A 27,734-nucleotide genomic window follows, 5' to 3' on the forward strand; every position below is an offset into this window, starting at 1 on the left:
CTCGCATGCCTTTTCAAGTCTTCCTTTCACACACAGCATCCAAAAAAAGGTACCTTCATTTCCTCAGCTTTAAAACACTTTCTCTGCCTAATATGTTTTCTCCTTCCCCCTTTCTCCGTTTTTCTCTAGGTTTTTTATAACTTTATTTACTTAGTTTTGGCTGGGCTGGGTCCTCATGGCTATGTGTGGGCTTTCTCTAGTTGCAGCCAGCGGGGGCCTCTCTCTATTGCAGTACACAGGCTTCTCACTGCCGTGGCTTCTCTTGTTGCAAAGCCTGCGCTCTAGAGCATGCGGGCTTCAGTAGTCGTGGTGCACAGGCTTATTTGCTCCACAGCATCTGGGATCTTCCCAGACAAGGATCAAACCAGGTCCCTTGCTTTAAGAATCCCTAAGGCAGATTCTTAGCCACTAGACCACCAGGGAAGTCCCTTTCCAGGTTCTTTAATCATCCCAAAGGGCAAGCCTGGCTGTGTGTAGCTTTGCCAGGGTTGGTGCCTTTCGTAAAAGGGTAGAAGCTAAAGAGTTAAAGATCTAAGTGAGATTTTGCACTACCGTGGAGTGATCACAAGAGGGGCTGGGAGGTGGACAAGATCCCATCACGGGATGGGATTCCTGCATCTTCTGAGGCTGGCTAACTTTCCAGGAATGGGGAAAGCTGGTTCAAGGCTGTAGATCTGTTCTTGTCACATGTTTCCCTGTGCCACACAGGCTTCTCAGAACTGGTGATGTTTGAGACCAACTCCATTCTCTGGTTAATAATATTTCCTGTTACCACAGTGATTTCATTAAACCACAAAAGCCAGACTTATTCTCTCAGAGAATCAAAGCACTGGTTGGCGAATGGGCTCCAAATCCTAGACAAGAGGGGCCACAGTCTGGCAAATCTTAGCATCAGCTCATTCCCTGGGAGCAACCTGAGTTCCCTCAATGCTCTGCGAGGTCATGGAAACAGCTAGAAAGACGTGGAGAAGTGGGATGTGATTACCACATGACTGAAACCAAGACGTATCTGCTAGTCCATGATTTTTGCAAATTGTCCTAAAGTTTCATTAACTGAGATCTACTCATCTGGAATTGCAGGATAATTCAGCCAGATTAACTGAGGTTTGCCTTATTCCCATGACTCTTAAGGAAGGAAACAGATGGTGATGGGAAAGCTTAAGTTGAACACATATTTTAAAGAGTGTCAGAGATAGTCACATTCCTGGAAAACAACGAGGTGGTCAAAGGGAACAGAGTTCCAGTTAGAACAGAACCCAGTACCAGGGAGACAGTACAGCAGGGCAGCTCACACTGCTGTACGTTATGCGTGAAAGTGGTCAAGAGAGTAAATCCCAAGAGTTCTCATCACAAGGAAACAGATTTTTGTTATTTTCCTTTTATTTTGTGTCTGTAAGAGATGACTGACGTCCACTAAACTTACTGTGATGATCATTTCATGATGTATGTAAGCCAAGTCTTGATGCTGTATACCTTAAACTTCACAGTGCTGGACATCAATTATACCTCAATAAAACTGGAATAAAAAGAAATTTAAAAAACTCCAATGAACGTGACTAAACTTTCATTAAAACAGATTATATAGTCACAGATGTAGAAAACAAACTCATGGTTGCCAAGAGGGAAAAGGGGATAAATTGGGAGACTGGGATTGACATATACTATATATATAAGCCTACATAAGTATGTAGGACCTACTGTGTAGCACAGGAAACTATACTCAATACTCTGTAATGACATATATGGGAAAAGGATCTTAAAAAAAAAAAGAGTGGATATATGTATAACCAATTCACTTTTCTGTAGACCTGGGACTAATGCAACATTGTAATCAACTACATTCCAATTAAAAAAAGAGACTCAACAACCTGAATGGGGTGAAAATTCCAGATATTATAGACGTATGGAAGAAAGCTTCCATTGAAAATGGTCCCTAGGACAACTCAGAGGGATGGGATGGAGGGAGAGGTGGGAGTGGGGTTCAGGATGGGAAACACATGTACACTCGTGGCTGATGCATGTCAATGTACGGCCAAAACCACAATATTGTAAAGTAATTAGACTCCAATTAAAATTAATTAATTAATTAAAAAATAAAAAACAAAAGCAAAATCTCACCACCTCTAACTTGCCTTGTCTATCTCGCCTATCTAGTTTAATAATTAGATGCTAGAGATGAGGGAGCCCCACACAAGCCCTTACAACCAGAGGGTACCTATTTGAAATTGTTTATTGACCGTGAACTTGTCTAGAATCCCCATTTTTCTCCCAATTTAATTCTGCTTTTGCAAAATGAAAAAAAAAAAAAAAAACAATTTATGATTGCCAAGGGAAAAAAAAATCTAATTAAACAAAAAAACCTTGTACAGCCTATCTGCTATCAGAAGGATATTTTAATCTATGAAAGTGCTGATTAATTATGGGTAATGGTTGGAAAAACAAACCTTTCTCTCCCCGAGAGATAAGACGGTATCTTACGGCCAACAATCTGAGTCTGATCTCTTAAAAGCTCCTAAGGGGATGGACAGAAAAGAGAAATTAATCTTTATTCATGAACTTCTTTCTCTGAGGAAAAAAAAAAAGTAAGATGAACTGAAACAGTTTCTGTCTTTTGGGAATGTTCCAGTGAAATGAGTCAAGATAAGCAACTATTATTTTGAGCACTGAGGTTCTGTTACCCGAAAAGCACTATAATCCTCACCTGGAGGGAAACAAGCAGATGAACCAAACGGTTATTGATAAATTTCATTGTAATTTTCGTTCACAGATGTTCAGAATCAGAGGAGTGGTTGGTGAATGGGCTTCAGGTGTTAGACCAAAGTAACCAGGTCTGGCCAGTCTAAGAGTCAGCTCATCTTCAGGCTCCATCTCACGCCCCATATCTGTTGCACAGACCATGTGATGATGCTGCTGCTGTATGAATGGAACCTCCCTGGTCTCATGTCTCATCGTATTCGAGTTCATGGCTTAGATAGAGCCGTTCTTATTTCCACAAGCACCATCACCACCTCCAAATATTTTTTGTCTGCCATTTTACTGCCTTGTTTATGGCTGAGCTTGTTAGGATGCCTGTTTCCTGGATCACATGTTCTTAGAGAGTTCATGTTCGATTAGAGCTTCTTCTCTTCCAAAGAACAATTCTCTCACGAAGATGCTTTCTGAGATTTTTGCTTTCCAGTTGAAGGGAGAACTCTGGGATGGAGCACTTGGTGGGTCATAACCGTGGGCTCTGTTTGGGATTCACCTCTTCCACCAGCACCCACCACCCACCTGCAGCTCTAGTACATCTGGTCTCACAGGGCTCTGCTGATCAGTCAGTAGAACTGGTCTTTGTTCTGGAATCTTCCACGTGATTCTGGAAAAATTGAAACTGGGCACTCAAGCAGAGTAGTGCTACTTTCAGGAATGATGGTCCAATCTCAGACTGCAAGTCATGAAGACTCAGCGTGCTACATTTTGCCTATGTGGGGAAAACAGGGAGCATGAAACAGAGGTCTCTAACATTCCCAGTGTCCAGTCATCTCATGTCAGAGAGCATTCAGTTGGGTTTTCATTCAGTGATGAGGGAGGAGAATGAGAAAGTGAGGGTCACCAGAGGATGAGCTATTGACCTCCGCTTCTGGAAGACTCCATGGGGCCCTGATCCATTTATTACATTGTCTGATTTGGGACCTCATGCTTGCTGTTTTATTCTTAACTGTTTTATAGCCAAATGACATCATCAGAATATATGCATTATTTGTTTTTTTATTTAAGAAAATTTTATTGGCCTACAGTTGCTATACAATGTTTTGTTATTTTCTGCTGTACAGCAATCAGCTACATGTATATATATATCCACTCTTTTTAGGATTTCCTTCCCATTTAGGTCACCACAGAGCATTGAGTAGAGCCCCCTGTGCTATCCAGTAGGTTCTCATTAGTTACCTATTTTACACATAGTATCAATAGTGTACATATGTCAATTCCAGTCTCCCAATTCATCCTACACCCCCTCAACTTTCCCTTCTTGGTGTCTATGTGTTTGTTCTCTATTGACTATGTGTCTATTTCTATTTGCAGACAGGTTCATCTATACCAGTTTTATAGATTCTACCTATATGCATTAATATACGATATGTCTTTTTTTAAGGTGGTCACTCACTTTGTTAACCATGCTTCAAGCTTTATTGTCCCTCATTCATGATACACTTATATTCAGATGTATATACACAGGTATATCTTTATTATTATATATTACCAAATTGATAGGAAAAAATACATCTTTATCCTTATTTTAATTTGCATTTCTTTCATCACACATGAGGTTGGACACATTCAAAATATATGTCTTGAAGAGTTGTTGAAAGGATAAGATTTTTATAACTTGACTCAAAGGATGTTATGTTGATATGGGGCGATTTCACATAAAGTGCATTGGGTTATTTTTTTTTTAAAGGATGAGATTTTATAATATAGATAAATGGCCTCATCTAGAGCCACATGTATTCATTACTAATAAATGTGTCTTGGAACTTTAAGAACACTAGGCCTTCCTCTGAATTACAGAATATATTTGGTTCTTTGGAAATAAGAATGCATATAATAAATTCCATAGTAATGTGGGTTGTTTGGGGGAAGTTTTCATTCAAAATTGCTATTTACTTCTTTCTTATATAAATAAGGGAAAAGAACTTCAGAATAGGCTGATTTGCTTTGTAACAGTGACATCAAGATAACTTCCTGATCTCCCTACCTCTGCAGGTGTACAGCTGACAGCAGAAAACGTTCATGTTTTAGAAACAGACAGACGTTTAAGGTTTGTGTAGAAGCCGAACTTATGGCTACCCAAGAGGAAAAAGGATGGGGGAGGGAAGGATTGGGAATTTGGGATAACATATGCAAACTCTTATGTATAAAATAGGTAACAACAAGGACCTACTATAGTGCGCAGGGAACTATATTTAATATCCTGCAACAAACCAATAAAGGAAAATAATATGAAAGCAATGTATATACGTATAACTGAATCATTTTTCTGTTAATCAGGATCTAACAAGATGTTGTAAATCAAGTATACTTCAATAAAAAAGAAAGTTTTAAAAAAATGATCAGTGTAATTGTTGAGTGAGAACCTTATCATTGTGTCTAGTGTCTTCCTTAGAACATCTGCCAGGAGCACATGCAGACATTCTTGATGGACTGATACTACATTTTCAGTCCAAATACCAAGTCTTAATTATCTGCTTCAGGGGAAGATGGGTCATTGAGAAAGCTGGTATGTAGTACAAAGTATTCCTCTTTTTTTAAAAAAAAATTCTCCTCAAGGAAATCTTCTTCCTATCCCTCAAAATTCAGTTCAGTTGCCAGTTTCTCTGTGAAAAATTCCCAGATCTCGAGTCAAAGAATCTTTTTTCACATAGCTATTCTCAAATGCAACTCTGCTTCAGCACTTTTAATGTTGCATTGACATTATTTGTGTTTAGGTTACCCTACATCAAAGGCAAAGACAGTGTATTGTTCATCTTTATGGCCTGACCAGGTGGCACTGCACCTGCCAGGTGGCTCTAGTGGTAAAGAACTCACCAGCCAATGCAAGAGATGGGAGAGATGCAGGTTTGATCCTGGGTTGGGAAGATTCCCCTGGAAGAGGGCAGGGCAACCCACTCCAGTATTCTTGCCTGGAGAATCCCATGGACAGTGGAGCCTGGTGGGCTACAGTCCATAGCGTCACAAAGAGTCAGGCACAACTGAAGTGACTTAGCATGCACACATGGCCTGACCAGCTTGGCATGAGTAGAAACTCACTAGAAGTCTTAAATATTCATTGAAGGACTGATGCTGAAGCTGAAACTCCAATACTTTGGCCACCTGATGTGAAGAACTGACTCCTTGGAAAAGACCCTGTTGCTGGGAAGGCTTGAAGGCAGGAGGAGAAGGGGATGACAGAAAATTAGATGGTTGGATGGCATCACCAACTCAGTGGACATGAGTTTGAGCAAGCTCTGGGAGTTGGTGATGGACAGGGAGCCTGGCATGCTGCAGTCCATGGGGTCACAAAGAGTTGGACACAACTAAGTTACTGAACTAAGAAGTCTTAGGTGAAGGAGTAAAATAGAACAAGCTATTATTAGGGCTTTGGTAACAGATCCTGATGCTGGGAAAGATTGGGCAGAAGGAGAGAGGGCAGCAGAGGATGAGATGGCTGGATAGCATCACCGACTCAATGGACATGAACTTGAGCAAACTATCTGAGAGACAGTGGAGGACGGGGAAGCCTGGCATGCCACAGTCCATGGGGCCACAGAGTCAGATATGACTTAGTGACTGAACAACAGCAACAGATTTCACCCTCATCTGACCATTGTCTTTTCTTTATTCCTCAGTTACAGACTATGCCTCTGTCTCTAGGAATGTGCCTACTTAGCAAGGTCCAGTAAGCAAGTTATCATTCAAAGCACACTGTGGACTTTTCACATGAGAATCTGTCATCACTGCTAAAAAGCATCACAACACACAGACAACAACAAAACCCAAAAACAACAGCAGCAACAAAGATGTCAAGTGAATGTCCTCCTAATGATGGGTCAATGGTTGCCTCTTTATGGAAGGAGAGCAGGTTGTATTATTTATTTAAATGCTCAAGTAGTATCTCTTAAGTCTGAGCAATCCTAGGTTCCTTGGGATCCCCATCTCTGCATAAATTATTCATTGACACTTGAGTATTTCCTGTCTCACCTACACTTCATGGACAGCCCTCCTCTTCTCAAAGTCCCACGAGGCAGGACTTGAGGTCTCTAAATGTATCTCTCCCTTCAGGCCCCTTGCTGATGTGCACACAAGCAGAGACCCTGAGAGCTGTCTACAGGCCACACTGCTGCAGTGCTGTTCGTGGGGTTGGTGATGACTCTCCAGGCAAGGACCTATCCTCTGAGGCCACCAATGGCAAGCCCAGAGTCCAGGTAGGGCCATACTCACTGTGAGGGGCTACACCCAGTGGAGAGTCTGCATCTATTCTGCATGGAACATCCCTCCTTGGTCCCCATGGCCTGACTGCCTGTTCCCTTATCTCTATGGGGCATGTGAAATAATTCATGGCGGGGGTTAGGCCAAGCAAGGAAAGATACATTTCCTCCCCACATCTCACCTCTGCCAACAGGACTCGTGTGCAACCCTCCTCTTGACAAGACTTTGTGTGTGTTTACATTTGATTGTATGGACCAGAGAGTTGTTTTTTTTTAATTAATTTTTATTGGAGTATGGTTACTTTACAATGTTGGGTTAGCTTCTACTGTACAGTTATATATATACATATATTTCCTCCTTTTTGGATTTCCTTCACATTTAGGTCAATACAGAGGACTAATTAGAGTTCCCTGCTCCATACAGTAGGCTCTCATTATTTATCTATTCATATTTTATATGTAGTAGTAGTCTATATGTTAATCCCAAGCTCCCAATTCATCCCACTTTCTTCCTCCTTGGTGTCCATGCATTTGCTCTCTTTGTTTGTGTCTCTATTTGTATTCTGCAGATAAGATCATCTATCCCATTTTTCTAGATTCTATGTACATGCTTTAATATCCTGGACCTGATAGTCTTCATTATCATAACCCACTTGGAAGCGGTATAGAGCTGGTCCAGCCTTGAGGCAGGTCTGCCCATAAGAAAACACAGAGCAGACTTGAGAAGACTGCTGAAGACCAGTACTCACCCAAGATGCTTCATGAGGAGGGAAGAGAGCATTTCTGTTGCGATTCACCTACAAGACTTCCAGGGTACCCTCTTGAGACCTCTTCCTTGCCCCCAGTGTTCTATTCTGTGCAGAAGTAGGTTTCTTCCCCAAAGTTTCCAGTCACTTGCAGCAGGGAGGGGGGAGGAGTGCCACCCAGTGTAGACTGGTTCTTTCCTGAGGCTTATGTGCTCATAAGGAGGAGAAAGAAATTATTCTTTCTAAAAAAAAATCTTAATAAAACCTTAATAAAACAATCCCTCTCTTAAAATTGTTTGTACTCAGAAAGCCCATCACCTAAATGAAAAGCTGTTGAATTTTTTTTTTCTAATCCTAAACTTCGATGACACAAAGTATGCTGTGTAGTGTATAAAGTATACTATATATGATAGATAATCCACAAGGGACTCGTTCAAAATTGAGCAATAAGTACATCAAGGCTGTATATTGTCACTCTGCTTATTTAACATATATGCAGAGTACATCACAGGAAATGCCAGGCTGGGTGACTCACAAGCTTGAAATCAAGATTTCTTTTTTTTTTATTTTTAAACTTTACATAATTGTATTAGTTTTGCCAAATATCAACATGAATCCGCCACAGGTATACATGTGTTCCCCATCCTGAACCCTCCTCCCTCCTCCCTCCCCATACCATCCCTCTGGGTCGTCCCAGTGCACTAGCCCCAAGCATCCAGTATCGTGCATTGAACATGGACTGGCATCTCGTTTCATACATGATATTTTACATGTTTCAATGCCATTCTCCCAAATCTTCCCACCCTCTCCCTCTCCCACAGAGTCCATAAGACTGTTCTATACATCAGTGTCTCTCTTGCTGTCTCGTACACAGGGTTATTGTTACCATCTTTCTAAATTCCATATATATGCGTTAGTATACTGTATTGGTGTTTGTCCTTCTGGCTTACTTCACTCTGTATAATAGGCTCCAGTTTCATCCACCTCATTAGAACTGATTCAAATGTATTCTTTTTAATGGCTGAGTAATACTCCATTGTGTATATGTACCACAGCTTTCTTATCCATTCATCTGCTGATGGGCATCTAGGTTGCTTCCATGTCCTGGCTATTATAAACAGTGCTGCGATGAACATTGGGGTACACGTGTCTCTTTCCCTTCTGGTTTCCTCAGTGTGTATGCCCAGCAGTGGGATTTCTGGATCATAAGGCAGTTCTATTTCCAGTTTTTTAAGGAATCTCCACAATGTTCTCCATATTGGCTGTACTAGTTTGCATTCCCACCAACAGTGTAAGAGGGTTCCCTTTTCTCCACACCCTCTCCAGCATTTATTGCTTGTAGACTTTTGGATCGCAGCCATTCTGACTGGTGTGCAATGGTACCTCATAGTGGTTTTGATTTGCATTTCTCTGATAATAAGTGATGTTGAGCATCTTTTCATGTGTTTGTTAGCCATCTGTATGTCTTCTTTGGAGAAATGTCTATTTAGTTCTTTGGCCCATTTTTTGATTGGGTCATTTATTTTTCTGGAGTTGAGCTGTAGGAGTTGCTTGTATATTTTTGAGATTAGTTGTTTGTCCGTTACTTCATTTGCTATTATTTTCTCCCATTCTGAAGGCTGTCTTTTCACCTTGCTAATAGTTTCCTTTGATGTGCAGAAGCTTTTAAGGTTAATTAGGTCCCATTTGTTTATTTTTGCTTTTATTTCCAATATTCTGGGAAGTGGGTCATAGAGGATCCTGCTGTGATGTATGTCAGAGAGTGTTTTGCCTATGTTCTCCTCTAGGAGTTTTATAGTTTCTGGTCTTACGTTGAAATCTTTAATCCATTTTGAGTTTATTTTTGTGTATGGTGTTAGAAAGTGTTCTAGTTTCATTCTTTTACAAGTGGTTGACCAGATTTCCCAGCACCACTTGTTAAAGAGATTGTCTTTAATCCATTGTATATTCTTGCCTCTTTTGTCAAAGATAAGGTGTCCATATGTGCATGGATTTATCTCTGGGCTTTCTATTTTGTTCCATTGATCTATATTTCTGTCTTTGTGCCAGTACCATACTGTCTTGATAACTGTGGCTTTGTAGTAGAGCCTGAAGTCAGGTAGGTTGATTCCTCCAGTTCCATTCTTCTTTCTCAAGATCGCTTTGGCTATTCGGGGTTTTTTGTATTTCCATACAAATTGTGAAATTATTTGTTCTAGCTCTGTGAAGAATACTGTTGGTAGCTTAATAGGGATTGCATTGAATCTATAAATTGCTTTGGGTAGTATACTCATTTTCACTATATTGATTCTTCCAATCCATGAACATGGTATATTTCTCCATCTATTAGTGTCCTCTTTGATTTCTTTCACCAGTGTTTTATAGTTTTCTATATATAGGTCTTTAGTTTCTTTAGGTAGATATATTCCTAAGTATTTTATTCTTTTCATTGCAATGGTGAATGGAATTGTTTCCTTAATTTCTCTTTCTGTTTTCTCATTATTAGTGTATAGGAATGCAAGGGATTTCTGTGTGTTGATTTTATATCCTGCAACTTTACTATAGTCATTGATTAGCTCTAGTAATTTTCTGGTGGAGTCTTTAGGGTTTTCTATGTAGAGGATCATGTCATCTGCAAATAGTGAGAGTTTTACTTCTTCTTTTCCAATTTGGATTCCTTTTATTTCTTTTTCTGCTCTGATTGCTGTGGCCAAAACTTCCAGAACTATGTTGAATAGTAATGGTGAAAGTGGGCACCCTTGTCTTGTTCCTGACTTTAGAGGAAATGCTTTCAATTTTTCACCATTGAGGATAATGTTTGCTGTGGGTTTGTCATATATAGCTTTTATTATGTTGAGGTATGTTCCTTCTATTCCTGCTTTCTGGAGAGTTTTTATCATAAATGGGTGTTGAATTTTGTCAAAGGCTCTCTCTGCATCTATTGAGATAATCGTATGGTTTTTATTTTTCAATTTGTTAATGTGGTGTATTACATTGATTGAATTGCGGATATTGAAGAATCCTTGCATCCCTGGGATAAAGCCCACTTGGTCATGGTGTATGATCTTTTTAATGTGTTGTTGGATTCTGATTGCTAGAATTTTGTTAAGGATTTTTGCATCTATGTTCATCAGTGATATTGGCCTGTAGTTTTCTTTTTTTGTGGGATCTTTGTCAGGTTTTGGTATTAGCGTGATGGTGGCCTCATAGAATGAGTTTGGAAGTTTACCTTCCTCTGCAATTTTCTGGAAGAGTTTGAGCAGGATAGGTGCTAGCTCTTCTCTAAATTTTTGGTAGAATTCAGCTGTGAAGCCGTCTGGACCTGGGCTTTTGTTTGCTGGAAGATTTTTGATTACAGTTTCAATTTCTGTGCTTGTGATGGGTCTGTTAAGATTTTCTCTTTCTTCCTGGTCGAGTTTTGGAAAGTTGTACTTTTCTAAGAATTTGTCCATTTCTTCCTCGTTGTCCATTTTATTGGCATAAAATTGTTGATAGTAGTCTCTTATGATCCTTTGTATTTCTGTGTTGTCTGTTGTGATCTCTCCATTTTCGTTTCTAATTTTATTGATTTGATTTTTCTCCCTTTGTTTCTTGATGAGTCTGGCTAATGGTTTGTTAATTTTATTTATCCTTTCAAAGAACCAGCTTTTGGTTTTGTTGATTTTTGCTATGGTCTCTTTTGTTTCTTTTGCATTTATTTCTGCTCAATTTTTAGGATTTCTTTCCTTCTACTGACCCTGGGGTTCTTCATTTCTTCCTTTTCTAGTTGCTTTAGGTGTAGAGTTAGGTTATTTATTTGACTTTTTTCTTGTTTCTTGAAGTGTGCCTGTATTGCTATGAACTTTCCCCTTAGGACTGCTTTTACCGTGTCCCACAGGTTTTGGGTTGTTGTGTTTTCATTTTCATTCGTTTCTATGCAAATTTTGATTTCTTCTGTGATTTGTTGGTTATTCAGCAGCGTGTTGTTCAGCCTCCATATGTTGGAATTTTTAATAGTTTTTCTCCTGTAATTGAGATCTAATCTTACTGTATTGTGGTCAGAAAAGATGCTTGGAATGATTTCTATTTTTTTGAATTTACCAAGGCTAGCTTTATGGCCCAGGATGTGATCTATCCTGGAGAAGGTTCCATGTGCACTTGAGAAAAAGGTGAAATTCATTGTTTTGGGATGAAATGTCCTATAGATATCAATTAGGTCTAACTGGTCTATTGTATCATTTAAAGTTTGTGTTTCCTTGTTAATTTTCTGTTTAGTTGATCTATCCATAGGTGTGAGTGGGGTATTAAAGTCTCCCACTATTATTGTGTTATTGTTAATTTCTCCTTTCATACTTGTTAGCATTTGTCTTACATATTGTGGCGCTCCCGTGTTGGGTGCATATATATTTATAATTGTTATATCTTCTTCTTGGATTGATCCTTTGATCATTATGTAGTGACCTTCTTTGTCTCTTTTCACAGCCTTTGTTTTAAAGTCTATTTTATCTGATATGAGTATTGCTACTCCTGCTTTCTTTTGGTCCCTATTTGCATGGAAAATCTTTTTCCAGCCCTTCACTTTCAGTCTGTATGTGTCCCCTGTTTTGAGGTGGGTCTCCTGTAGAAACATATGTAGGGGTCTTGTTTTTGTATCCATTCAGCCAGTCTTTGTCTTTTGGTTGGGGCATTCAACCCATTTACGTTTAAGGTAATTACTGATAAGTATGATCCCGTTGCCATTTACTTTATTGTTTTGGGTTCGAATTTATACACCGTTTTTGTGTTTCCTGTCTAGAGAATATCCTTTAGTATTTGTTGGAGAGCTGGTTTGGTGGTGCAGAATTCTCTCAGCTTTTGCTTGTCTGAAAAGCTTTTGATTTCTCCTTCATACTTGAGTGAAATCCTTGCTGGGTACAATAATCTGGGCTGTAGGTTATTTTCTTTCATCATTTTAAGTATGTCTTGCCATTCCCTCCTGGCTTGAAGAGTTTCTATTGAAAGATCAGCTGTTATCCTTATGGGAATTCCCTTGTGTGTTATTTGTTGTTTTTCCCTTGCTGCTTTTAATATTTGTTCTTTGTGTTTGATCTTTGTTAATTTGATTAATATGTGTGTGTTTCGCCTTGGGTTTATCCTGTTTGGGACTCTCTGGGTTTCTTGGACTTGGGTGATTATTTCCTTTCCCATTTTAGGGAAGTTTTCAACTATTATTTCCTCAAGTATTTTCTCATGGTCTTTCTTTTTGTCTTCTTCTTCTGGAACCCCTATGATTCAAATGTTGTAGCGTTTAATATTGTCCTGGAGGTCTCTGAGATTGTCCTCATTTCTTTTAATTCGTTTTTCTTTTATCCTCTCTGATTCATTTATTTCTACCATTCTATCTTCTAATTCACTAATCCTATCTTCTGCCTCTGTTATTCTACTATTTGTTACCTCCAGAGTGTTTTTAATTTCATTTATTGCATTATTCATTATATATTGACTCTTTTTTATTTCTTCTAGGTCCTTGTTAAACCTTTCTTGCATCTTCTCAATCCTTGTCTCCAGGCTATTTATCTGTGATTCCATTTTGATTTCAAGATTTTGGATCAATTTTACTATCATTATTCGGAATTCTTTATCACGTAGATTCCCTATCTCTTCCTCTTTTGTTTGGTTTGGTGGGCATTTATCCTGTTCCTTTATCTGCTGGGTATTCCTCTGTCTCTTCATCTTGTTTAAATTGCTGAGTTTGGGGTGTCCTTTCTGTATTCTGGCACTTTGTGGAGTTCTCTTTATTGTGGCTTTTCCTCTCTGTGTGTGGGTTTGTACAGGTGGCTTGTCAAGGTTTCCTGGTTAGGGAAGCTTGTGTCGGTGTTCTGGTGGGTGGAGCTGTATTTCTTCTCTCTGGAGTGCAATGAAGTGTCCAGTAATGAGTTATGTGATGTCTATGGTTTTGGGGTGACTTTGGACAGCCTGTATCTTGAAGCTCAGGGCTTTGTTCCTTTGTTGCTGGAGAATTTGCTTGGTATGTCTTGCCCTGGAACTCGTTGGCCCTTGTGTGGTGCTTGGTTTCAGCGTTGGTATGGAGGCGTTTGATGAGCTCCTGTCAATTAATGTTCCTTGGAGTCAGGAGTTCCCTGGAGTCAGGGTTTGGACTTAAGCCTCCTGCTTCCAGTTATCAGTCTTATTTTTACAGAAGTTTCAAAACTTCTCCTTCTATACAGCACCATTGATAAAACATCTACGTTAAAGATGAAAAGTTTCTCTACTGTGAGGGTCACTCAGGGAGGTTCACAGCGTTACATGGAGAAGAGAAGAGGGAGGGGGGAGTTAGAGGTGACCCAATTGAGATGAGGTGGAATCAATAGTGGAGAGAGTGGGGTAGCCAGTAGTCACTTCCTTATGTGCACTCCACAACTGGACCACTCAGAGATGTTCACGGAGTTATACAGAGAAGAGAATAAGGAGGAAGGAGACAGAGGTGGCCAGAAGGATAAAAGGGGGGAATGAAAAGGAGGGAGACAGATCCAGCCAGTAATCAGTTCCCTAAGTGTTCTCCACCGTCTGGAACACACAGAAATTCACAGAGTTGGGTAGAGTAGAGAGGGGTTAGGGAGGAGACACAGGCGACCTGGTGGAGAAAAGGGAGAGTCCAAAGGGAGAGAAAGCAGTCAAGCCAGTAATCTCACTCCCTAGTGAAAAATGGGTCCTGAAGATTGGGTTCTTAAAGGTACAAAATTGATAACAAATACATAAAAGCAAAAATTTAAAATCTAGAGTAGAGTTTGGAATTTCAAAAATACGATGTTAAAGAAAAGAGGAAGGAAAAGAGAGAAAAAATGAACAAAGAAAAACAAACAAGGTTGTGAAAATTATAAAGAAAATATAGGTACAAAATTGATAACTAATACCAAAAAGCAAAAATTAAAAATCTAGAGTAGAGTTTGGAATTTCAAAAATACAATGTTAAAAAAAAGGAAGAAGAAACATAAAGAGAAAACAAACAAACAAACAAACAAAAACAATGTCGCAAAAATTGTAAAGAAAATACAGGTACAAAATTGATATCAAATACCAAAAAGCATAAATTAAAAATCTAGAGTAGAGTTTGGAATTTCAGATATACAATGTTATATAAAAGAAGAAGAGAAAGAAACAGAAAAAAAAAAAAGTCACAGAAATTATAAAAAAAACTATAGGTACAAAATTGATAACATATACCAAAAAGCTAAAATTGAAAAACTAGAGTAGAGTTTGGAATTTCAAAAATACAATGTTAAAGAAAAGAAGAAAAAAAAAAAACAAGGTTAAAAAATTATAAAATATATATATATGAAGTTTGCTGAAGAAGAAAAAAATAGGGTCTTTTTTTTTTTTCAAAGTAATAGGTTATAAAAGTGAAAATTAAAGGAACAATAGAGGACTTAAAAAAATTTTTTTAATTAAAAAAAAGAAAGAAAGAATGATCATAAAAATAGTAGAAATATATCTAGGACTTTTTCTGGTTTTGTTGTGAGTATTGTGGGTTCAGTTCATTTTTGGCTAGTTCCTTGGTCCAACTTATATTTCTGAAGATCTATAGGCCCCTTCCTATGTAGTCCGTAGTAGCCACAGGGTTTTCATCTATTGCCTGTAGCTTCCAAGGCGTTTCCCTCTGTTATAGCTTCTTCTGTTTGCTGGTCTCTTCAGTGTCTGGTTTCCGCCCTGACACAAAGGGGACGGTGGAGGAAACTTTTTTTTTTTTTTAGGCTCACTTGTTCAGTCGCGCTGTGGGGAGGGAGGGAGGGATGCTGCAAACAAATAACACTGGCGTGCGCTCGCAGTGCCTCAGCCACCCTGGGTCTGCCCCTGCTCACGGCGCGTGTATCCACCCTGCCCACACTGCTCAGGCTCTAGGTTGTTCCGCCTGGAACTATCCGAGGCCGGCCCTGGGCTGCATGCATCTCCCAGGTCCACGCCTCTCAGGTTCAGGCACTCGGCTAGTCCTCAGAGGCGCAGACTCAGTTGGGCCTGCATTTTGTGTTCTTCCCAGGTCCGAGCAGCTCAGGTGATGAGGTGTTTGGCGAGCACCAATGCTGCGACTTATCGCCTCCCCGCCACTCGGTTATCTGGGTGTAAAACCGGCGCACCTTCTCAGGCAGATGTTGACCGTCCAGACCCCCAAGAAGTTTTAATTAGCAAAGAAGCCTGCTTACAGTTTTATAGATAATGTCTCTCTGGGGCTGCGATTGCCCCCTTCCGGCTCTGGCTGCCTGTCACCGGAGGGGGATGGTCTGTAGCCGGCTATCTCTGTTCAGTCCTTTGTTCCGTGCGTGGGCCTGGCAGTGTCTTAGGTTAGGGCTGGCTTTTCGCGTGGTAGATATCCCACAGTCTGGTTTGCTAGCCCAAATTATGAAATCAAGATTTCTGGGAGAAATATCAATGACCTCAGATATGCAGATAACACCACCCTTATGGCAGAAACCAAAGACAGACTAAAGAGCCTCTTGATGAAGGTGAAAGCAGAGAGTGAAAAAGCTGGCTTAAAACTCATCATTCAAAAAACTAAGATCATGGCATCCAGTCCCATCACTTCATGGCAAATAGATGGGGAAACAATGGAAACAGTGAGAAACTTTATTTTCTTGGGCTCCAAAATCACTGCAGATGGTGACTGCAGCCATGAAATGAAAAGACACTTGGTCCTTGGAAGAAAAACCATGACAAACCTAGACAGTGTATTTAAAAGTGGAGACAACTTTTCCAACAAAGGTCCATCTAGTCAAAGCTATGGTTTTTTGAGTAGTCATGCATGGGTGTGAGAGTTGGACTATAAAGAAAGCTGAGCACCAAAGAATGGATGCTTTTGAACTGTGATGTTGGAGAAGACTCTTGAGAGTCCCTTGGACAGCAAGGAGATCCAACCAGTCAATTCTTAAGGAAATCAACCCTGAATATTCTTTGGAAGGACTGATGCTGAAGCTGAAGCTCCAATACTTCGGCCACCTGATGGGAAGATCCGACTCATTCAAAAAGCCTCTGATGCTGGGAAAGATTGAAGACAGGGGGAGAAGGGGATGACAGAAGATGAGATGGTTGGATGGATCATCGACTCTATGGACAAGAGTATGAGCAAGCTCTAGGAGTTGGTGAAAGACAGGGAAGCCTGGCATGCTGCAGTCCATGGGGTTGCAAAGAACTGGACTCAACTGAGCAACTCAACAACAAAAAATCCACAAGGACCTACCAGAGAGCACAGGGAACTCTACTAAATATTCTGCAATGACTTCTATGGGAAAAGAAGCTGAAATGTGTATATATAACTGAATCACTTTGCTGTACATCTGAAACTAACAGAACACTGTAAATCAACTATACTCCAGTCTAAAATTTAAAAATTTAATAGTAATTTTTAAAAGTATGGAGTGTTCCATTCCTATCTAAGATAAGTAAACATGCTTCACATATAACAAATATGAGTTAACACAGGTTTACATACCAACCTTGGATAATGTCTTGGGAATGAAGCACCATGGAAGGTTCCTTGGGGTGCTGTGAATGTCATTCTCTGGCCCCAGGGCCTAAACCCGCTGTTAGAGAAGGAAGATGGGGTTTTCACAGAGTTCTTTTCTCATGGGCACGATCTGCAACCAGGTGTGTTTCATCATCAAAGCCAGGTCCAATGCAAGGATATATGGAATTTCAAGTCCTATGTGGTACAGAGGTTTTCTTATCAGAGGCATCATATATGATCCAAACCAGATGACTAGAGGGCAGACACCGGTGGTGGAGGCATGATGAGGGTTGGGAAGCACATGTGTGGCCACCCACTAAGTCCTTATTTGTAAAACATCTGCCCTTGGTAGACTGAGTCACACATATGACACTTACCCCCAGGTCTCCACTGCCAATTCTGGTCCCAGTGTTGCTATTTGGTCTTGTCTTCTGAACTGCCAGCTTCTAGAATTCATATGGCTTTTAGAGAAGTGTAAGTTTTTTAAATAACTCCCAGCTACAGATTTCTCCTGCAGTGATGTGATGGAGCCATGTAGGTTCTACACCTGTGACCCTATGACCCCCCCCAGGGCAGTGCAGCAATGGCGTCAGCCAGGGCCCTGAGCAGTGGTCCCAAAGGGAAGCCAGACTCCTCTCCCCTTCCTGTAGAACTGTGCTTACCTAGAATTTGAGCCAAATACTAATTCCCAGCCTGCACTCTTGTGAGAAATTTTCTTAGACTTTCCCATTAGAGAGTGGCAGATCCATGCAAAGGCTGGGTTTCCACGTGATGTTCACAGACTCCTGGTGCTTTCTCCCAAAAACCATAATTCTAAAGTCAGAGTAATTTCCTCCACTTCTGTTCTGATTCCAAGGGTCATCACAGATGGTGCTTGTTACACCGAGAGCCTCTAACATCCCCGGTCCAGTACCTTGGCAGTGGTGGTGAAATCACTCTGATGACCTAAGCTGGGATATAAATCAAGGTGTGCTTGGGTGCATTGGTTCCCATTCCCAATTGGCGATCCACCAAACACACAGACCGCCAAACAGGCCCCTTTGCTCCTCCTCAAAGAGCACAGCATCCAGAAGACACAAAGCCCAGCACCATGACGGTGCTGCCAAACAATGCAGGTCTTCTCTGATTTGCTGGGCACGTGCAGGGAGCTCCTCGGTGAAGTGGGTGTTCACCTCCTACAGCACATGGAGATGCATATGGAAAACCCTATCCGAGCATCTCTCTTCCCCAAAGCATCACTTATCACAAGTGCATTAGTGTTAGTCTGTCAGTAGTGTCCAACTCTTTGTGACCCTTTGGACTGTACCCTGCCAGGCTCCTCTGCCCATGGGATTCTCCAGGTGGGAATGCTGGAGTGGGTTGCCATGCCCTTCTGCAGGGGATCTTCCTGACCCAGAGACTGAACCCATGTCTCCTGTGTTGCAGACAGATTCTTTACCATCTGAGCCACCAGAGAAGCCCTCTCATCACAAGGTCAGTTCAGCACAGTTGCTCAGTCATGTCCGACTCTCTGCCCACTCACCACAAGGACTGTCCCCAACTCCAGCTGCCTTCTGCCTCCAGACATTCCCAAGTCACACTGTTTCTCACTGCTCTCTTACTTTTAGCCAAGCTTCCATCAGCCCTCCATACCCTTCAAGTTGCCACTGTTATTATTACTATTTGCCCCAGGAATCTGTCTTGACGACCCTTCTCTTACAGATCATTGCGTCTTTCTTATTTTCTCTAGATCTGTATCACCACATCTAACATCTTCAGGGAAAACAAGAGCAAGTGAGTGGGTGAGCAGGGAAACTGTGGGTTCTCATTTGAAAGACTGGTCGGGGTGGGGGGAGGTGAAGCCCCCGGCAGTCAGCTTTTCTGTCCCTGTCACACTGAGTTAAGCTGTACTTTGAAGGCCCAGCAGAGGGTTTGTAAAGATGCTAACAAGTGTTTCGTTCCTGGACTGCTTGGTCTCTCTGGCTCTGTTTAGCTGATGTACCATCTTTCTGGCACTAATGAGAGCAAACCTATCCAAACATGGGTACTCAAGAGCATCAAGCTTCCTTCCTGCCAAACACAATTCCTGCCGAGGGAGGGTGTAATTAAGGGTTTTGGTTGAGAGACGGATTCTCAAGACTCCTTCCCTGCTGTTTTCCACAGGGATGTAAACAGGAGTGGAAGCATCCGTGTTCCTTGAGAAGCAGAATTGATAATGTCACACGGGAGCTGAGAACAATGTTTACCGTCACTGGGGCAGAGTCAGGGGAAGAAATTGTAAGAATGTGGAGAGTTGCATATTTCAGCTGGAGTGCAGCCCAGACGTTAGAGGGATCCCTCTAATAAGGGCCCACTGGGATTCGTTTGGGACGTCTTCGTTGAAGTGTTTTTGATCAGTATTTCAAAGAAAGTCAAGTCATGGTTTTAAAGAAAGAGGCAGGTGGAAAGCAAGTTTCCAGGATAGATGCGCCCTTGGCCTCCCCAGTAACACTCTGTGAAAGCTCCTTACCTCACAGAATGACTGATAAACAGCAGATGCAGGGGGATGATCATTAAGGGAAATGATGCCAAGCTGAGGTTACATGTGGCTTTCGGAGCATTCAGGCCTACTCCTGGAGCTGACAGGGTCACAAAAGGAAAAGAAGGACAAGCCAGTATGGGGACAAATGAAGAAATGTGCAAGGAGGGGCTTCTGATAACTGTTACTGGGTCCACTCCAGTGTCAGGGAGCTTCTAAATTAAACATAGAGTAGAGTTAGTCGCTCAGTCACATCCTACTCTTTGCAACCCCATGGACTGTAGCCTGCCAAGCTCCCATGTCCATGGAATTCTCCGGGTAAGAATACTGGAATGGGTAGCCATTTCCTTCTCCAGGGGATCTTCCCGACCTAGGCATTGGACTTGTGTCTCCCGCATTGCAAACAGACTCTTTCCCAACTGAGCCACCAGGGAAGAACGTGGGACCTGTTTATTTCACTTCAGAAGGCTATGGACACTTACCTGGTCTAGTATGTAACCAACGAATTCCTAATTTTCTAGGTTTTGAAACAAATACTTTTTAAATGAATATGGTTTAAGACGTGCATAACAGAGATAGAAATGAGTGAAAGATTGTTGGGGGATTCGGGGGCTTGGGTGGGAACAGAGCATGGAGGGAGTCAGGTAAGAAAGACCATATGGTTGGCTCACGTAGAAACTCAAAATTACAAGCTACTTGCACGTTTCCTTCTGGCTCCTACTAGAATTTTTAGTGTGAGTGCCTTATGAATACAGTTACTACTTTAAAGAGCATGAGAAGAGAGTGTTGGTTTAGATCATTTTTGTCTGTCTTTGTTTCCATTGCTATATTCTAACAATATATAGAATATTTCTAGAATATTTCAAGTATTGGTAAAGTGGTGTTGGAGAAGACTCTTAAAAGTCCCTTGGACTGCAAGGAGATCAAACCAGTCCATCCTAAAGGAGACCAGTCCTGAATATTCATTGGAAGGACTGATGCTGAAGCTGGAACTCCAATACTTTGGCCATCTGATAGGAAGAACTGACTCATTGGAAAAGACCCTGAGCTGGGAAAGATTGAAGGCGGGAGGAGAAGGGGACAGCAGAGGATGAGATGGTTGGATGGCATCACTGACTCGATGGACATAAGTTTGAGTAAGCTCCAGGAGTTGGTGATGGACAGGGAAGCCTGGCATGCTGCAGTCCATGGGGTTGCAAAGAGTCAGACACGACTGAGCAATTGAACTGAACTGAACTGAAAGGGATTGCTAATATCATATTTCAGAGCATATAATAATTTTAAATGCAAGTATAAAGGATCATAAGGTTGCCTATGTGTAAGGAAGAAGAAAAGTCATCTGGGCATTAAAATAGAATCTGTGTGGGGCTTCCCTCATGGTCCAGTGGCTAAAACTCCTTGCTCCCAAAACAGGAGGGAAAGAACTAGATACCGCATGCTCCCACTAAGACCTGGCACAGCCAAATAAATAAACAAAATATTTTTAAAAGGTAGAATCTGTATGTGTATGTGTAATTTGTAAATGCACACACAAGTCAGCTGATGTGTGGCCAGTTTTCAAGGAGAAACGTTATTACTGTAGTTAGAATTGTCAGTTTCCGATTTTCCTTTTCCTTCTACTTTCTTATCAACTTACTAACGGGATGAAATTCTTTCCCCTCAGTGCGATATTTCTTCCCATCCCCTTATCCTTTACACCAAATAGAGAAAAAAAATCTACGTCTATACCTATACCTGTCTATCCTTTCTGCAATGCCTCACAATAAAACGTTTCTTTTCTGAGGATAAGAATGCTATCTTGTCTTCTAACATTTCTTAAAAATTATTCAAAAACAATGATCTTGCCCTATCCCAACTCTTGTATACAAATTTAGTTATTTATTGTGCATTCTCAAGAGCATGCCAGAAAAGTACAAAGAAGGCAATACTGGGAGCTGAGAGCTGGTGGCTGCAGATTAAAGCTGGGGGGTCTGAATGGCAGGGTGGCAGTGAATGGAGACCCACCAGATGAATAAGGGAAGACTGTTATTCAGACCTGGCTGGAGCAAGGGAGTCAGCCACAGTCATTTATGTTTTGGCAGAGGCTTAAAGGCAGAGGCTTTGATCAGAGGCTCTAGGTCTTGGGGAAGCTGGGGAGTAGGTTAACTAGAGCATCCAATGTGATTGGTTAGAGGAATGTATTGGGCTTTCTCTGGTTGGTCCTAAGTTGGAAGCAGGGACAATAACTAGGAAAAGCTGCTATTAATCAAGTCCTGGCCATTGGGGGCTGTTGTTACAAAAGATGGTGTTTAACGTCATGGACTGTGGCTAGAGACAGCATCTGACTTCCTGCAAGTTGGCCTGGTAGCCGACTGACTTCCTAGGTTGGTTATTATAGATTTCTTCAGGGTTTGGTATCCTGGGCAGGTTGATGCAGGCTGTGGGCCAGAGTTTTATTTTTTATGTGTGGTCTGGCTGTGGTCCATTTATTCATTCAGGCTCTCAGTGGCGTTGCACAAAGCTGGAGGTAGAACTTGGCTCTAAAGCCAGCAGCAGGGAAAACTGAAATTTCTGAAGGTGCAGAAGCTCAGACCGGATTATATCATTTCATGTGTCAAGCACCAAAGCAGCAATGAGGCTTGAGTATGAGGATCAAATCCTCCCACTAAGCCCCCGTCCCAGGCAATTGCTGGTGGTGTTGGGTCTGGGGGCTATGCTCTCTGAGACCCACTCCCACACTGCGGCCAGGTGGCTTCTGAGACCCTGGAGTGCTCAGCATGGTGGAGGGCCCCTTCCTCCCTTTGGTGGTAATTGCTCTGTGATGTATTCATAAAGAGGGCACTCTAAACTCACCATACCAGGCAGAGGCATCTGAAAATATCCGCAGACTATAAGCATGTAAAACGTGGCACCCCATCTTTCTTTCCATCTGAATAAGTTGGCCTGATAGTCCAAATTCCTGGAACCAAGAAAGCAAGCAGGGGAAGCTGTTTTTCCAGTGATGTGTTTGACATTGAAAGACTGCATTACTGAATAAGAATATGCCACAAAAAAAAGGTGGGTTTTAGGAATATTGAAGAGAACGTTCCTAGTCTCATTGTTCCTGTCTTCTTTCTCTGTAAGTATTAGCCTTTTTTTTAAGCCTTGTATTTTAAACTTTGGTCTAGTATGCATGTACTCAGTTGCACAATCATGTCTAATTCTTTGCAATCCTATGAACTATAGCCCACCAGGCTCCTCTCTGTATGGGATTTTTCCAGCAAGAATACTGGAGTTGGGGTTGCCATTTCCCACTGTAGGGAATCATTCCGACCCAGGTATCAAACCCATGACTCCTACATCTCCTGTATTGGTAGGCTGATTCTTTACCACTGAGCCACCTGGGAAGCCCCTAATCTGCATAAATTGTTCATAAAAGGTTACCAAATGATATATTATCTCATCCCTGTGAAGTAGCTGGATCTATAGGAACAGGGTTTGTTGATAGGTTCAGGTAAACAGAATTTGTGCCCGGTGAAACTCCCACGTGAAGAAGTGGTCCTCAGGTAGATGTTCGGATGGGGTGGATGAGGGAGGGAAAGCTGGACCATCATGGTGCCATGAGAGGGACTAGCAAGTAAAAGTTATGGGTGTGGGGGTGGGAGATAAGGACCACCAGATCAGACCAGATCAGTCGCTCAGTCGTGTCCGACTCTTTGCGACCCCATGAATCACAGCACGCCAGGCCTCCCTGTCCATCACCAACTCCCGGAGTTCACTCAGACTCACGTCCATCGAGTCAGTGATGCCATCCAGCCATCTCATCCTCGGTTGTCCCCTTCTCCTCCTGCCGCCAATCCCTCCCAGCATCAGAGTCTTTTCCAATGAGTCAACTCTTCGCATGAGGTGGCCAAAGTACTGGAGTTTCAGCTTTAGCATCATTCCTTCCAAAGAAATCCCAGGGCTGATCTCCTTCAGAATGGACTGGTTGGATCTGCTTGCAGTCCAAGGGACTCTCAAGAGTCTTCTCCAACACCACAGTTCAAAAGCATCAATTCTTTGGTGCTCAGCCTTCTTCACAGTCCAACTCTCACATCCAAACATGACCACAGGAAAAACCATAGCCTTCACTAGCCGGACCTTTGTTGGCAAAGTAATGTCTCTGCTTTTGAATATGCTATTTAGGTTGGTCATAACTTTCCTTCCAAGGAGTAAGCGTCTTTTAATTTCATGGCTGCAGTCACCATCTGTAGTGACTTTGGACCCAGAAAAATAAAGTCTGACACTGTTTCCACTGTTTCCCCATCTATTTCCAATGAAGTGGTGGGAGCGGATGCCCACCTGGACATGCCAAATTGGAGGTGCCTGTCAGACATCTAAGTGGGGCTTGGGCGAGAGGTTTGGGCTGGAAATACATACTCGGCAGTCAGCACAGAAATGGTCATTGACCATCCCAGAGTGAATCCTTCAGTCCAGGTGCAGTGAAGGCTAGCATTAGAAGAGCTGAAAGCCTGGAACTGTGCCCTGAGAAACATGCTTGTAATGCAGGTCAAGCAAAAGGACCTGCCAAGAATACAGAGAAGTATCCAGAAGAGCAGAAGGAGCCAGGAGTAGGAAACCAGAAGCGGTGTTTACAGATTATGATGGAAGACTTGATATATAGATAATTGATTCACTGTGCTGTACACTTGAAATTAATACATTGTAAATTAATTATACTTCAACTTAAGGAAAGTATGAATTGTTTTAATTTGTGTTATGATAGAGATGAGAAAGCTGACTAGGAAATACAGGATCTTTAGGTAGTTAATTTGGAGTGACCCCAGCCTTAGAATGGAGAAGGCAATGGCACCCCACTCCTGTACTCTTGCCTGGAAAATCCCATGGACGGAGGAGCCTGGTAGGCTGCAGTCCATGGGGTTGCGAAGAGTCAGACACGACTGAGCGACTTCCCTTTCACTTTTCACTTTCATGCATTGGAGAAGGAAATGGCAACCCACTCCAGTGTTCTTGCCTGGAGAATCCCAGGGACGGGGGAGCCTGGTGGGCCGCCGTCTATGGGGTCGCACAGAGTCGGACACGACTGAAGTGACTTAGCAGCAGCAGCAGCAGCCTTAGAATTTCCTTTTCAAAAACAAAGCTCTCTAGTTCCTTCCTTGTGAAGGATCTGAATTTCATCTCCCTTTCTTGCAAATAATAGTCACGTGTGCTTTTATTTGTTTGCTGCTGCTGCTGCTAAGTCGCTTCAGTTGTGTCCGACTCTGTGCAATCCCAGAGACGGCAGCCCACCAGGCTCCCCCGTCCCTGGGATTCTCAGGCAAGAACACTGGAGTGGGCTGCCATTTCCTTGTCCAATGCATGAAAGTGAAAAGTGAAAGTGAAGTCGCTCAGTCATGTCTGACTCTTCGCGACCCCAATAGCCTTTCTGCCAAGACACCTGTGGCTTAAAGGAGCTGACTTCTCTTGTGATGGTTCATGATGCTTCTCTTGAGTACCTACCTAGACACGTGAGTGATCTATCCTTCCTGCCGCACAACCTAGCGCCTCTCTCCTTGCAAGAATTCCCAAGAGCTCAGAACCCCAGTGAGTGTGCATACAATCTGTAACGCACACACTGGACCCCAACTGCCTCCTGCATCTTTAGGAGCCACCACTACTGTCATGATTGCCTTCCTTGTACACACGTGATCTGCTCCTTGTCTTGGGTATAGTAACCCCAACGAACTGTTAATGCATCTAGAGAATTCCATTGTTTGACACTACAAAATGCCCATCACTTCACCTTGATCCCTTTCTAAAGACACCCAATCCTCCTATGGCCTCACAGAGTGCTCTGCTGGCTTTTTTCTGAGATCACGTTGCTGAGGTCTGTTTTCTCTGATCCTTTGTGATACAAGAATCATTCAAATGGGACAGATCTTGTCCATGAGGTCACACTTCTCTTATTGTAAAGACTCTCTGAAGAGCTCACCTCCCTTGTATTATTGATCAGATTAAAACCAACAATTATCACCTCTTTTCACCTTGTTAAAAACTCTGCTACATCCCAAAGCACAAAAGATCACCATATCACCTGAAGACATAACCCAGCTCCCTTCAGTACTGCTCATCCTGTTGGCTACTGACCAGGAGTCAATGACTTTGACCCACTATAGCTTTTCCTCCAGTGTCTTCATCTGGGACCTTCTCCCTAGAATGAGGGGCATTCTTACATGAAACAGTGTACTCCGGTCTTCAGTGACTGCCAGGGATACCACCTTCATTGATCATCAAATTTGTCCTCTAATGAGAGAAGCATTTTATGCAAAGTTGGCACAAAGGAAGAAACAGTCACAACCACCACCACTAAAACAACAGCCAACAAGGATCAGAGGCTGATGTTTAATTATGTGCAGCTGCTCCATTCATTGAGCAAAGGTGTAGAGCCTGCTTTGACTTTGGGCAACAGGGGTAGGATGATGAATGAGATGTGGTCTGTCCCTCAAGATGCTTCCAAACTAGAGGGAGAGGTGCCAGCTTCAAGCTCTCTACTGTTGGGCAAATACCAGAGGTGCTCAGTCATCCTTTGCTTCCTAGTGTCAGTGCCCCACGATGCCAGGGTAGAGGCACTGAGCGCGACCATAAAAATGAAGGGAAGTTTGGGACAAAGAGAAGGATCTGAGGAAGACCACGGTTGCTCGGGGCATTGGGATGCACAGAGGGAAGGGTCAGGGGATGAGTTAGGCAAACTACCTGAGGGTTACCTTTTCTAGTGGCTTAGGCTTCATGTTAAGGAATTGTATATTTCCTGCGGACAAATGAGTACCACTTAAACATTTTTAAAGCAGAAAGTGATAAAAAAAATTCGCCTCATGTTGCTCATGTTGTGGTTGTTCTGTTTTTCTGGTGTTGTTTATATACTTTGGGGCTGCCTGCCTTATATCTTGAATTACTAGGCAGCAGAGCTGAATACTAGAGATGATTTATGCAGGGCTTCGTACACCATCAAGCACTGAGGTGTGCTTTATTAATATCCTTTGATGATTACTTCTGGAACTAGATAATCTCAAAGGTTCCTCTTAATTCTGAAATCCTATAAGTCTAAGAGGTTAACTGTTCACCATTGTATTAGTCAGAGCTCTCCAGAAGAACAGAACCAATAGGAGATTGGACAAATAGATAGGTAGATGAATAGATAAGGTATTTATTTTAAAATTTCTATTCATTTGGCAGGGCTGGGTCTTATTTGCAGCATGTGGGGTCTTCGATCTTTGTGGTGGCATTCGGGATCTTTAGTTGTGGCATGGGAACTCTTACTTGTGGCATGTGGGATCTAGTTCCCTGACCGGGGATCCAACCCAGGCCCCCTGCATTGGGAGAGCAGAGACTTAGCCACTGGACCAGCAGGGAAGTCCCAAGAGATTTATTTTAAGGAATCGGGTCATGCAGTTATGGATGTTGATAAGCCTAAGATCTGCAAAGTGGGCGAGCAGGCTGGAGACCCAAAGAAGAGATCATGCAGTTCAAGTCTGAGGCTGTGTGCTGGCAGAATTCTTTCTTGCTCAGGAAAGTCAATCTTTTATTCTATGCAAACCTTCAACTGACTGGATAAGGCCCACCCACATTATGGACAGCACTTCGCTTTACTTGGTCCACCAATCTTAATGTTACTTCCATCCCAAAACACCCTCCCAGAATAACATCTGACCATTATCTGGGCACGTGGCCCAGTCAAGTTGACACATAAAACAACTAACACAGCTACCTAAATGCAAAGAATAGCCATATTATGTTGATTTCCTTTCATGTAAAAAAATAAAATTAACATATTTTGAGATTGAATTGGAGACATTGGTAGTGTATTGCTGGTGTCTAGTTCATGTTGTAGATGAGTGAAATAAATAGTTTTGGGTATTTTTTTTCCTTTGGCTACACCATATGGTATGTGGGATCTTAGTTCCCTAACCAAGGATCAGACCAACGCCCTCTGCATTGGAAGCACGTAGTCTTAACCACTGGACCACCAGGGAAATCCTAGTTGTGGGTATTTTTTATGAGATTGAATTTCCTGATAAAATGAAACCATGCATTTCTCCCATGTCAATGCATTCCACCAGGCTACACTTAGAGAGCCCAGAATGCAGGGATGATGATAACGTAGTGTCCTTGTCATTTTG

Source organism: Bos taurus, chromosome 28 (genome assembly GCF_002263795.3).
Source record: "Bos taurus isolate L1 Dominette 01449 registration number 42190680 breed Hereford chromosome 28, ARS-UCD2.0, whole genome shotgun sequence".
NCBI classification, from domain to species: domain Eukaryota; kingdom Metazoa; phylum Chordata; class Mammalia; order Artiodactyla; family Bovidae; genus Bos; species Bos taurus.